A 14,007-nucleotide genomic window follows, 5' to 3' on the forward strand; every position below is an offset into this window, starting at 1 on the left:
TGCATTGTTTTTCTTTTTCTAAGCATAACTGACAAATAATATTTCAGTTTTTTAATGAAATAAAAATGAAAATGTATGGTTTTCAAAAAGGCAAAAGGTAACATAAATCTAATGCATTTTGAGTTTGACATTTGACTCTAAGCTCTGTTGCTTCCAGCTAACTATGCATGAATGTAAATCATCTCATCCACATCAAAAGTTGGCAGCTTAAGTTTCAATGAGGTTGACTATGTGCAGGCTTAATGTTGCTGGGGGGATTTTTTCACAGCCACAACACTGCATGCCACACTAAGTTCTATTTACACTGCATCCTCACAGTAGGGGGTGACCACCATGATGTCACATAATGATCCCGGCTTGGGAAAACTATCACGCCATGACGCGTTGTGTGAGCATCACGGGGTATAGATTGGCACAACATCTTTATCTAATTAATAATCTGATTATTTACTTCTGCTCCAGAGTAACGTGGGAGTCAATGTCCTTTTGAATTTGTTTTGTCCCTACAGTTCCAGTTAAACAGATAATAGCGAATGTTCCGATTTATGACAATTCAACCTACTGATTGAGTTGTCATGAAATACTGTAAAAGCCTAAGGGCTTCAAAATAAAAGCCCTCCACTGGAGAATCACTACAAAGCTTTTGTTGTAAAGCTGAAAATGATAAACTGTGGAGTGCTGACTTTTTTTAAAAGCATCCAAAATTGATATTTTAGTACATTCATTGCTAAATCAATAAATACAACAAAGAATAAGTGAGAGAAACACTTCACCAAAAAAACTGTTTGTAGTTACAGAGGGTACATGTTTCGGACAAACAGCATTACCAAATTGAGCAGCTCGCAGCCCTTTTAATGAAAACAATCACATTGCAATGTCTGCACTGTCATTATGGTTGCTTTGTGACTGACACAGTATGTGGACCCAGCCACATGAGCATCTGCCAATAGAGGATTTGCAAGAGTTCTTAGAAAAGACAGAATGTCCATTCAGTTTGAACATAGTTTACTTGTACACAAACTGCTTAGTTCCACAAATGTGCTGTAAATGGGTTGAGTCCTGTCGGCCTATTTATACACTATATATACAGTACAATTAGATATTTTTGCAAGACAATACAAAAAAAATCTACATTTTTATCTTGACTCAATAAAAAAACAAATACACTGAAGTACGAAACAGATCGTAAAGGTTCTACTGTATGTTCTGTAATCACTATGCACGCCTACTCCAGTAGAGTATTAAGAGCTACATGGTAAGTACTATATGTGCTCCTGTATAGGATTTGGATTTGCTTGCCTAGACAACTTGGCAAGGTAAGTATTCCCCAAGGTCTTAAATATCACAGCTTTGGTTGATTATTTGAAAAGAACTTCAAACTAGCAGGTCTAGTCAAATTTGCTCATTTACTAGTCTACTTTGATGATTGCTTATATAATTAGTGCAACACGATTTTGTATGATACAATGTTGACCCTGAGTGCATCATAAAAAATGACTTCTTCCAGATAGGTCATAATTACTGAGAAAGATAAGCAATTTTATAATAGCCAAGCCATATTAAAAACCAGATTTTCATACAGGAATTAAATAAGTTGACAATAAAGCTTTTTGTCAACTAAATTACACCCTCATCTTGAATGCTAAAGTGCTTAAAATCAAAGCTGCTCAAATTTACACCTTGGCACACAGGAATTATCTCCTCACTAGTGTGAAACGCCATTAACACAAATACTGTGGTTAAGCATAAGCCTGCAGAATGATGCTATTGCGTAATGGTCATAGCTGTTGCCATATTGAAGTCATGTACGTATATGCAATAGTTTAATTTAGATTAAAACATGTCCTATTCATAAAGGAAATGGTGCAGTTACAGGTCATTAACAATGTCACTTGATTCAATAACAATGATGTGCCATAGTATGGGAAAAACTGATGTGCCGATTAATAGAAAGACACATTATATCACAATATATATATATTTCTTATTAATGTAAAAGTGATATTTTATTATTCAGTGTCAAAACAGCATTTAGATAAAGTGCTTGGGGGGAAAACAACCGTTTAAATAACACACACACACGAACACACTATATGTGTATACTCCTCTATATTCCTTTTTATGCCTATCAATATCACTTTCATGGTTTAATTTTCGCCTCTGTTGTTCTAAACTCTCAATAAAACAACATCTGCATGTAGGCTACTGTAGCTCGTGAAAGAAATACAAACAAAGCAAATGCTTTGCATCTACGAGCATGCCAAAGCGCTGTGTTGCTGCTTAGTCTTTGCTGCATACAACAAGTGCATCTTGGCAGAGCAATGTCAGCAGCAGCCAAAATCTTCTATTCTTGTCTACATTGTTGGTTCCATTATTCTTCCAGTTAGGCAGCCATGTGGATAAACAGGCCACTGTAAGTTTCAAGTGCTCCGATAACAATAAAAATACACAATAACCAGATTGCAGACACTTTCATGAACATAAGTCAGACACAGGGTAACAAGTCACATTAGTAAAACATGTGTTTGTGTCAAGTAGTCCACTGTGAAAATATGTTTGCAATCACAATGGCTAATGCAGCTTGTAGGTGATCACATAAACACATGTCAATCAATGTTTACAAAGCTTCTTACAGTGATTTATGTATTTTGTTGGTTAATGTAAAGTAAATAAAACTCACACCTGTATTGTTTTCTCTATTTGAATTTTGCATGGGACAGGTCAGCAAACTTAGCTTCCATTTTTAGTGATGACGTTTCATTTTTGAACAATGAGGCCTGTCACTAAATGTCATCTTACCACTTCCTTGCCATCTCGTCACTCTTTTCACAACTTGTCACATTGAAGCCCTGTCAGTGACTTGAGCAAACTGCTAGCTTCCTTCCAGGCAGGCTAGTGGGCTTTATTAATATTTATAGAATAACAGCTTAAGGCCATCCCCCTTGAGAGCTATCACTCCACTTTGCTGCCTAACACTTGCAAAATATATTGACAACTTCTTTTCCACACTTCCCTGCCCCTGAAATCCCCCCAATGCAGGTGCAATATGCAGCAGGTTTCAAAAATGCCAGTTTTCTGAAGGAACAAAGACTTTTAGTGCCATTGGATTTAAAAAAAACTTGCAAATCTGTGGAATCTGAATTCAGTTTGGAAGGAAAATTTTAAAAATGGACTGGGTTCTTTTTTTTTTTTCAAACAATCATAATGTTATGTCACAGATGTCACGATGATGAAAGAAAGTGCTGTTGACAGGACTTTGATGACTCAGATATAAGCAGCCAGTTTCAACCAGTTTTCAGTCAGAAGTTTGGACCAAGAACTTTATGGCACAGAAAATCTTCCCATGTAGTTAAACTTCAGTAGCTACAAAGAGGAACCTTGACACCAAGTGACACTCGCAAAGACAAAATCAAAATCAAAGGGGATTGTTTCCTTCCTGAAACAACATCAGATTAGTTGGATTAGTAAGACTCAAAGAAATGAAAAGATAATTTCACCAGTCCTTTCCCTAAATAAATGTTTCCAGAGCTCTACTGATGGCTACAGGCAGACTATATTACCCCATGGTAAGCGTTGCCCAGGCATACAAAGGTAAATAAAACTGCGTTCAGGTAGCAGCTGGCAGTAAAGCCCACAGTGCTCTTCTTATCCATGAGCTGAATTAACATACTTTTAGGCTCTTATCCATATGACACTTAAATATTATAATCCTATATTAAAGTAAAAAGAGACCCCCTGCCAAACACAAACACACATACACACAAACATGCAAACCCCTATGCTAATAGCCAAATACATACAGTACAAGAATTGAACAGTTCATATTAGCGCTTTCTACATTTTAGAAGCATATAAAGTCTTGGACATATAATTCAGAAGACAAAGTACTAACAGATGCTGACAGCAAGTGGATGCCAACCTTATAAAAACACTCTGATCTGAAAATGTTTTTAATTTCTTTTAAAAAGGCTTAATCAGTCAGGAGTATGATAAGCTTCTAAATGTCCTGCATCTTCCCTTTCATGTAGTCCTAAATCACATCCTCTAAAAATGTCTCTGTCACAGCAATCATAGCTTAAACTAAAAGCAACAAATTAGTGTGAGATTAGAGAGGGATTCAGGACTGAAGTCAAGCACTTTGAAGTTAAATCTTACAAACAGTCTGTAGCACTGCAGAGTAAAACTTTAAACTCCCAAGTAATCACGATGCCTACTAAGACCTTAATCAATCTCAAGCCAAATTTAAGCAACATAAGTTAAGATATAATATAATATAGCATGTATGTTTTGTTGCCCAACAACCTGCTAACCATTGTCACAACTAAACACTGTAATCCAGCCTTTCATGAGTAGATTTCATTAATCTCAAACAAACAAAAAGTTCAAATACTTACTACATTTACAAAATTAGAAAACATTCAGATCTGTTTTCAGGCACTACAGTTTGGTAAAAACATCTCTGCTGAGCATTGACTAAATAACAGCCATGTTTGTTCCAGACCAGACACAATCTGCAGTCTCCAATTTTTAAATCAGGGTAGTAACAAGGCCTGCTACCACCTGTCACAGCAGGTTATTCCCATACATTAAACTGTCTTCTCACTTGCGCTTCAATTCTCACGAAATGTATGGTTTGCGACATTTCATAAATATGCGTGTAATCAACATATCAGTGCAATTGATGTTCTTGCTTACCTAATCTTACACCTACATTAGATGAGCGGGACATGTAACCCTGGAAACCTGGAAAAGGGAGGAGAAGCTTCCAAAAAAAGTTGATGCTGTGAAAAAGTCTATTTTAACCAAAACCATTATCTTTTTGTTGACCTAAACACGTGGTTTTGATGACTAATTCTAGCCTAAACTTAAAAAAGGGACTAAGAACCAACAACCCAACATGAGAGTTAAACTTAATGTAGGTTATTACTGAACCACTCCTCACGCAGACTACTGTCAAAATGTAAATGTTTTAAGTTATTTAAAGATGAGATTTATTTATATTAGAAAGGTACTAAGGCTTAGACAAAATATGCTTCCCTCAAAATGTGTCTGAGAATTGAGTTTCATTGGATGGCATAGTAATTTTTAGAAGAGGAGACAGGGTGGTTACTTTAATAAACTGGCATCACATCTTTGCCTTCAGCAATGCTGTTCTTTCTTGCACCATGTAACATGAGCCTGGGACAGTTACACAAAGCAAAGGGTGTTTGGACTTGGGTGGATGGCGCTTCTGAAAAACCAAACTAATACAGTAAGGACATGAACTCATTTTTCGATTTTCAGAGCTCTGTGTCAGCACCCCCTATAAATCCGTGCAGTGATTCAAATAAAAGTACGGTACTGGCATTGCTGTGGCCCTATTATTATTCATAACATTATATAGCCATATTGACTTCTTATTGTATATGCTGCTTTTTCAACTGCAAATCACTAGGGTTTAATTACCTGCAAATTAACTGCTGTTTCACTATCTTGCATAAGATTATCCTGGTCATGATGAAATGCCACAAGGGACGCTGTTCTGATGGGAGGATTCGAAGACACAGAAAATATAAGATGCCACTTTGTTAGTGTGATAGATGCAAGGAACGTGACGCCTGCCAGCTAAATCACCCTCATAATGCGACTTTCAAACACTGCAAGGACATGTTGTAATTCCTGTCACTTTCTCAAGTTCAACATGAGCTGAGGTTCAGTCATCACATTACTAGCTTTTCCATCTACTGTCCATAGCTGTAGCAGGCCACAGCATATACACGCAACAATGTGAGTGGGGCAAATTGCTGCACTGCATTTAACTCAAGTGGTGTAAAACACATTGACCCGACAGTTGGGCAGAGTAAGTCTGTGAGCAGTAGTTGAGAGCAGTTTGAAATGGTCAGCCTCAATTTTTCTCCATCAGTGTAGTTTTTTTTTTTAGTGCATGATGGGCAATCAAACAAAGGTTTGGAAGGCCAGGGATGTCAAATCTGCTCTTTTAGACCAAACTGCTTGATAATTTCCACTTTGACATTCAATTTATGACACATTTTAGGCTGTGGACCATCTCAGTTTGCTTAATTTGCTGCCTCAATGGTCCATTTTGTTTTGCATTTGCTTTAATATTTTTTTTTCAAATATTTGAGGAAATTCAACTTAAAACCAAAGCTATTTCACTGGTCTCAATAGAGTGATTATTATTGAGCCTTACCAAGATTTGGTTTTGGTTTATGTAGTGCATCTAAACCTTCAAGGAAACAGCTGAGCTGTGGACATGCAGCTCTGCATACGCTTTGGGTGACAAGAGACCCAGGGGAATTTATTTCCCAATTCCTGCTTGAAGACAAATGTAGGCTATACCAGCTGTAGTACTTCAAGTCATGGTTAACCTTGTTGACATACAGCAATGAATCATTTAGCCTAACATAATTAGTCAAAATAAGTGTACTCATATCAACTTCAAGAGTAAAAACTCAGGGGAACCCGTGGATTAGAACAATATAACATGCAAGGCACAAACTAGCATTGTATTGGGTACAAGTGAGTAATTGAATGCTTTCGTGAAAAAATCTAAGCATGTTAGAATTCAGATTTTTGCCTCATGTGTGATCTAACTCTATATTTCTATTAGATTATACTGCAATTCTAGTCAAGAAAAAAAATAACATTCATTAAAAAAAAAAAAAAAATTGCAGTTTTGACCGCTATCTTCCTGGAAAAGACGTAGATGGTTAATAGGAAAAAAAAAATCTGTATGTGTATTTGTCCCGTCTCCTTTTTCTCTTCTCTTTCCCCACACCCAAAACAGGTCAAGGCAAATGCCTGCCCCTGCCTGAGCCTCACTTTCTTCCTATTAAAAGATAGTTTTTCCTTGCTATTGTTGCACAAGCCTGCTCATAGGGGATCGAATGATTGTTGGGGTTTTTTCTCTGTGATACTGTAATGTTTTTACCTTATAGTATAAAGTAGTTAAAGGCAACTGTTGTTGTGATTTAGCTGTATTTAAATAACAGTGAAATCATCATCATCATCATCATTTATTTATATAGCACTTTAAAAACACACCTGGTAGACCAAAGTACTGAACAATACAACTATAAATAATAATAATAATAATAATAATAATATAAATATAAAGATGAACTGTTTAAAATGACAGCATATTTTTGGTACAACCACATTTTGCAACTGTTAACTGGCAAAGATCCTGCGAGCACCAACAACCTTTCTTTAACTGTTAAATTTGACATTCTTAAAAAAGGACAAGTGAGAAATTATCATGAAACTACCTGACTATATCCTGGCGTTCAAGAAGCTGCCGAATACGCTGGGGGCATTATCATCTGAGAATATGGAGATAAGCTCAGAGAACAGTGTTTGCACTAAGTGCACCTGGTCCTCTAAAATGGCCTCATATTATTTGGCTGTTAACAACCATGCAAGGCAACCATCAGATCTAATGACCCTACTGAGATGGTCATTCGTCCCATTACTTGTCCAGAACCATATTTAAATGTGGGAATGAGGTCCTGTCAGTTTAAGCCATGCTTATGCTTGCTTCCCTCTAATTTGTGAAAAAGAAAATAGGATAACAAAGCAGACTAAGATGTTCGAGATTTATGTATTTCAAAGTTCTAACTTCTAAATCCTGGGCAGTACTAATAATTGGAATTACTCTAGAACTAAGTTTCTAATAGCATTTACAATTTTTTTTTAAGCAATGAAGTGTTGTCAAGATAATATTTATTCTAATAGAATATATTGATAAATTATAAAATATTTAATACTATTTTCTATCCATAGGCAGAAACTGCCACAGTATTACATCTGCATTTTTAGATAAACACAAGAAAAGGTTATAAAATGACAGAATACAAGTAGTTGAGGCACTGTGGTGACTTACAAAATCTGGTTGTATGTTGTATGCACACATGTTCAATTCGATACAATTTATTTATTTATACAATGCCAAATCACAACAACAGTCACCTCAAGGTGCTTTATTTTGTAAGGCAGACCCTACAATAATGCATACAGAGAAAAACACAACAATCATATGACCCCCTATGAGCAAGCACTTTGGCGACAGTGGGAAGGAAAAACTCCCTTTTAAGAGGAAGAAACCTCCGGCAGAACCAGGCTCAGGAAGGGGCGGCCCTGTGCTGCGACCGTTTGGAGTTACAAACAAAGCCATTACCTGTAACCTAAAGTAGAAGTGAAACTGTGAGTGAACAATAGGAAACCGGCGTTTTGTAAGGTTTTTGATACGAGAGAGTAGAAAGGGCAGCTGATATCTATAAAAATGCAAAAAATGACCACTGGAACTGATTCAAATATTCTCAATCGATGTAAAATAATTTTACATTTTTTTGAGAACATAGCTGCTGTTTTGTTTTATCTATTTCTTTTTTGTTTGTTCGCTTTAGCTCTCTGTAATTCTGGCCTAAAGTAAACATTTGAAATTTTAATTTGTGCTTCGTGAGAGAGCTGAAATTCTGACACTTCTTTTATAAGCATCTAATGCAATTAAAAAGGAGAATGTTGATTTTTGGCAGCTATTATTTATTCAGGGTGTAGTTTAAGTTTGAAGGAGAGGTCTCGTTCAACCTTCCTTTGATTTGTCTCTAATTAAAATAAAAGGATATACTCTGGTGCTAAGTTAATGACTTTAGCTATTACATTCAGACACCCTGTGGTTATAATCATGAGCCTGCCCAAGGTGTTTACTGTACACGAACTGGTGATCTGAACATGTCATTTGCAGAAGCAGGAAACAGACCAACAAGTAGCCAGTGGCAAGAAAGAAACAGCCGCTGCCAATGATGTTACATTTCTTTAACAAAGTCTATTTTTTTCTTCATCCTTTTCAAATCAAATCAGTGGCATAGACAATAACGTTATATCCAACAACAACACATAAAATAACAGCAACTGGTAAGAAATTTCACTTAAAAAATATACAAAATAGTCTCTGCACAACAGAACGGCTGGTTTTAAGCCATAAACGATGATTAATGCATGAACTATGGCTATCACTATAAATGTGCCCTTAGTTCAACTAACCACTTTACTTTGATTTTTCTTCTTTTCTATCTAAAATGAAATCAGATATGGGAGGATAACGTAGTATAGCGTAAGAAAAACAGGCTAGTGCTCTGTTGTGCCACTGAGCAGACAAGCATATATCAAAGTAGAATTTGTAAGGATAATCAGTACAACACCTGCAAGTTGTCATTAGCTTCTGCAGCAGCGAGAGTCATCTTAAAAAATTGCTACACGCATACTATGAAATGTCGGACACAAAGGGGAGTCTGTTGCCGTGTTCCCAAGAGGAGAAATACTATCCTGTGTCCGGGGGCTCAAGTGCATAATTTCACCCTCAATCTCACTCCTCGAATACTTTGAGTGATTCTGACTTTCAAAGCCCCATACAGGTGTAAGATTCCACTTCTTTTTTTAAATGATGCCATAAACTGCAACACACATTCAAACAAAAAAAGGATTTCAGCACACCTGACGTGAGATCAAATGTTTGTTTGTTCATATTTCCCTTCATTAATAAATCTGTAAGAGAATAATATTAAATTAAAAAAGAACCTCTCTCTTTTTTTTTTTTTTTTTATCTGGGACTTTTGGATTTCTCTTTGTTTACCTAGTGAAATGGGCCCCAGTGCAGGCGGCACAGCAGCAATACAGCATCAAAGTTAACTTCTTGAGGTATGTTTTTTCAAGGAACCGAAACCACCAAGGTGAATTCAACTGCGAACTGCTCTGCATTGCAATTTTCAGCCTCTTTAGTTGTTTAAAAAGTCCTTAGCTTTTTCAGTTTTTTCAGGCACTTGTCACTTCACATTTTTGTTGATTTACCAACTCACAACAAACCCCATGAAGCTTTCTAAAAGCACTAAAACAGACTGCCTCGGAAAAAAAAAAAGAGTTCTATTTTTAAAGTCAGGTTGACAAGTCCCTGCTCTTTTACTTCAGTTTTGTGCACGTCCAATTAGAATGATTCAGCATAAAATTCACAAAAGACCTGATCTAGTGTTATTAGTAGTACTAAGGAGGTCTGATTTTCCAGAAAGAACTGCTATGCTTGATTAGCTGGTCATTCGGTAGCACCACATGCTTTTGATTTTTACAGTGTCCTCGACTTGTCACGCAAAGTCTGGAGCTGGCGTGTCAACATTAGGGAAAAAAAAAAAGAGGTGTTTGTGCGCGTGTGCGTTTGTGTGGGCACGCTTGAGTGAGAAAAGTGTGCACGTATTGCTTAGCTTTCATGTCGTGTAATCGTGACAGCTAGCCATTAGCTCTATATGTGATAAATCACAGCATGACAGACTGCAGCTTCAACTAAACATAATGCTCCACACTAGATAATTCACCTCTGCCTTTGTTGCACTCAGAGCTTCTAAGATGAAAAAGCATGTGGATCACACACTGTATAAATTAGCAGAAAAAACTAAGAGATAGTATACAAGAAACGTATCACAGATAGTAGTTTTGACTTTATTGACACCCTGATCAATTTAAGGTTTTTAGTCGAGCAAAACAGGTAAATGCTGTATTCCTGTCCATTTAAATGATGGATCCATTATTTAAATGGACAGGAATACAGCATTTACCTGATGTCACATCCTGCCTATCGTCGTGCTCTTCCCACTGATCAAAGAGGACGTACTCTTCACCCAAACGTGCTATCATTTTTGCTCCCTAGATGATGGTACAGTTCCTACAACAATTATTACTTGAAATACACAATATCCCCCCTGGAAAACTCCATGGGGAATGAACCATTTCATTGTTTCCTCTCTGTCATCCTTCTGCCCCCGAACACTGCCAACATTAGTTCAAACATAACAATCGGTTATAGAATATAACAAGGTCCAACCGCAACTTTGATGTCATCTTTCTTTCAGCCATCTGTCCCTTGGAGAATAGCTGCGCATTCAGTTCACAATAAAATGACAACTAAGGCAAAAAGACATGCAACAGATTTTTCATTTGTGACCACAAAGGGAGGGCTGTTCCCCCTCTTATCATGCAGAGAACTAGTGCTGAGACTGCTTCTCAGAGCTCATCAGCACGACAAAGACAACTGAGAGAATGCAGCCCTGTTCTACAAAGGTTAACCTCGACGGGACCTAACAACTTCAGACTTCTCATTTGATGTTCACTCCAAACACTTGCCATAGAGGACAGAGGGCCCCTGGATTCCCCTGGCTTTAACCTCTCATATCAGAGGTCACTCATCCCGCTACTACCAATGTCACTTGTGAGTTCTGTTCTGTGTAATCTCGCCACGTACACAGAGTAGTTTCTTAATGTTCTGGTTGACTAAAGCAAGTCTTGAGAAAAGCTGGACTATCAGCAGAGACAAGAAACACTGCAGTACCTTTTCTCAGTTTATAAACATTCTTAAAAATGTTCCCTCTGACAGAGAAACTTCACTTTTTAGAACCAACTACTACTTATAAGACTATGTGACTGAGTGGCAAATTGTTGATTATTCAAATGCATGACAAATGCATTCTAATCTGTTTGTTATCAGTTTATGTTTTGTGTTAATTTTTTTTTTTTTTTTTTTTTTTTTTTACACAATTCTTTGGTATGACTTTATTTCTAGTTAGACATCATTAGCAACTCGACAAAATCTATCACCGTGATGTAGCACGAGGCCAAAAATCTACGAGCAGCATACTATTCTCATAAGTGTGGGTGTGTGTGTTAGCCTCACAACTTGCCGAGTCTGAGTGCCCTTCACTCGCAAATGTTTGTATGCTGCATTAATTTAAATAAGGGGATTTATTTATTCACCTTAGTTAATTCAGTTGGTTCGATTGTGACCCTGTGTGATAACCCAGCTTGGAGGGCTCGACTTTGGAAACTTAAAAAGATTTTATAAAAAGTCAGAGTGAAACAGTATTAAATTTACAGTGATGTTGTGTTACAGTTATATTGTCACTTATATCTATATATATGTGTGTGTGTGTGTGTGTGTGTGTGTGTGTGTGTGTGTGTGTGTGTGTGTGTGTCTATAAAGACCAAAGTACGCCCTGTATTAATATTATTAGTTATTAATATTATTACTATTATTATGCTGCAGTAAATCAGCTATGCAGTATTCCCTGGGCCTTGCTTCATGCTTCATTTAAAAGCTGCCGACACAATTCACTAGGCTGGTACTGCTACTCCACTATAAGGCTCCTGCAAAGTTGAATATGGACCCACCTGTATTTTAAAAAAGACAAGGTGTGTGTGTGTGTGTGTGGGGGGGGGGGGGGGGGGGGGTCCCAGACACTTCAAACCCATTCATTTGCCCCATGATTTTCACAACAAATAAATAAATAAATGACTTGTAACATAATGTAATGTCGCAGCCTACTCTTAGAGTCAGTCACTGTACAACACAAGGTTAGGCTTACAGTCATACATCACAGTATTTTCATCTACCTAAATTCAGTCCTTCCACATCCTTATTTATGTGCCTACCTCACATCATTTAGGACACGCTGCAGCCATTCCTAATCCTCAGCCTGCCAGGAAAAGCAAGTATGGACTTTTTGATCCTTTTGCTCGATGTCAGATCTACACAGCGCGATGTTAAGGCGGTCTGCAGACCCTTTGGGCTGCTAAAACCGAGGAGCAGGTAAACCTACCGTGCTGCACCGCTCACGAAGCCCCCGTTAATCTCTCGCTCGCTCTTCTTAACGTGCAAAGCAAAGCGGGCAGATTTACAAAGAGCCAGCACAATCAAACGCTATGTTCAAAAACAACACACGTCTGTAGTGGAAGTGATCGCGGCTCCGTGCGTTAGTTGTCCGTTTTTGCTCCGCTGCTGCATGATGTTTGTGTGCCGCTGACCCTGTTTTCTGCAACACAGGCACACACACAAAAATCAGTAAAATAAACCTTACCATTCTGAAGACACATCCAACGAAGCAGGCCTGTCCCGTTGACAATTCACTATTTCAGTCTGGATTGCTCCCCCAAAAGCTCTTATGCTTCTACTTCGCCGCCGTCTTCTTCTTCCCTCCCTTTCGTTTTGATAGTAACCGGAGTATTTCCACTGTGCACGACACGGTACGGCTGAAAGAAATCCTCCTCCTCCTGCTCTTCCAAGGTGCCGCTGCTGTTGCTGCAGCTGCTTACAGTGCTCTCAGAGAAGCAGCACACATGGACGAGAAAGGCAGCCGTCCAAGATGCCCATTTACATGCACAGCCCTAATTGAACGCCTTCAAAATCCTTAGGGAGAAATATGTTAAACAGTCCCCGAACACAGAGTGGGAGATAAGGTGACACGCCAGCCGACGTGCTGGGGAATGGCAAGCTGCGTGGTCCCTCACGATTTACAATTACGAGTTTGGAGAATAGATGAGTGAGCGACTGTGCGTGGTCGCCCCCTTCGGTATGGGCTACTGGCGCTATATCTGCCCGTTTTTCTCCGCGGAAAATCGCTCTAGTAATAACCCTACAGGGGGGGGTTGTCCTAATGTTATTTACATTCAACACATTGTGTTTCATCCTATTCTCCACCAGACACGGAAAACCTAAGAAACATATTCGATAGATAACAATTTTAAAGGAGACTTCCGAAACATAATTAGGACTTAATAAGTTAGACGTGAATGATGTCCTCCTATTAAGTTTTGGTCAAAGCGCATCGTTTTTAATAATTATAAAGGTCATAATTAACCAGAATTAGTGTTGCACACTGCAAGTGCGCCCTTCCATATGTGTGCAGGGTGCCAGTTACTGTTACTCAAAATGTCCATGTGTAGTGTTTTATTTTGGAGGGAGATGCTTAACCATTACAAATATAGTCGATGAAACATTAAATAAGGTTGCCTACTACTCGTAAAATCAATGGAATGGGAATAAAGAAACATTAAGTTGCGATTTAAAGGTAAATGGTAGATTTTGTGTTAAGTCGCAATTGCTGCTGATATGATAAAGCTGAATTGTTTCCAATAAAGTCAAAACTACGATGTTTAAAATGGGCTTTCATTAGTAAATGCAACCTAAAATGT

The 14,007-nt window shown here is 37.9% G+C and overlaps 1 protein-coding gene across 6 annotated transcripts in view; it reads right to left on the reverse strand.

Moving 5' to 3' along the window:
- tenm4 (teneurin transmembrane protein 4) overlaps positions 1 to 13,413 on the reverse strand; it is a 144,111-nt gene extending 130,698 nt beyond the window's left edge. For all 6 annotated transcript variants that reach the window (XM_080289317.1, XM_080289316.1, XM_026192542.2 and 3 more), the window contains exon 1: positions 12,894 to 13,413. The gene's annotated coding sequence lies outside the window, so the exon portion shown is untranslated. The remainder of the gene's footprint in view (positions 1 to 12,893) is intronic.
- Positions 13,414 to 14,007: the final 594 nt, after the last annotated feature.

This window comes from Astatotilapia calliptera, chromosome 14 (genome assembly GCF_964374335.1).
Source record: "Astatotilapia calliptera chromosome 14, fAstCal68.1, whole genome shotgun sequence".
NCBI lineage: Eukaryota > Metazoa > Chordata > Actinopteri > Cichliformes > Cichlidae > Astatotilapia > Astatotilapia calliptera.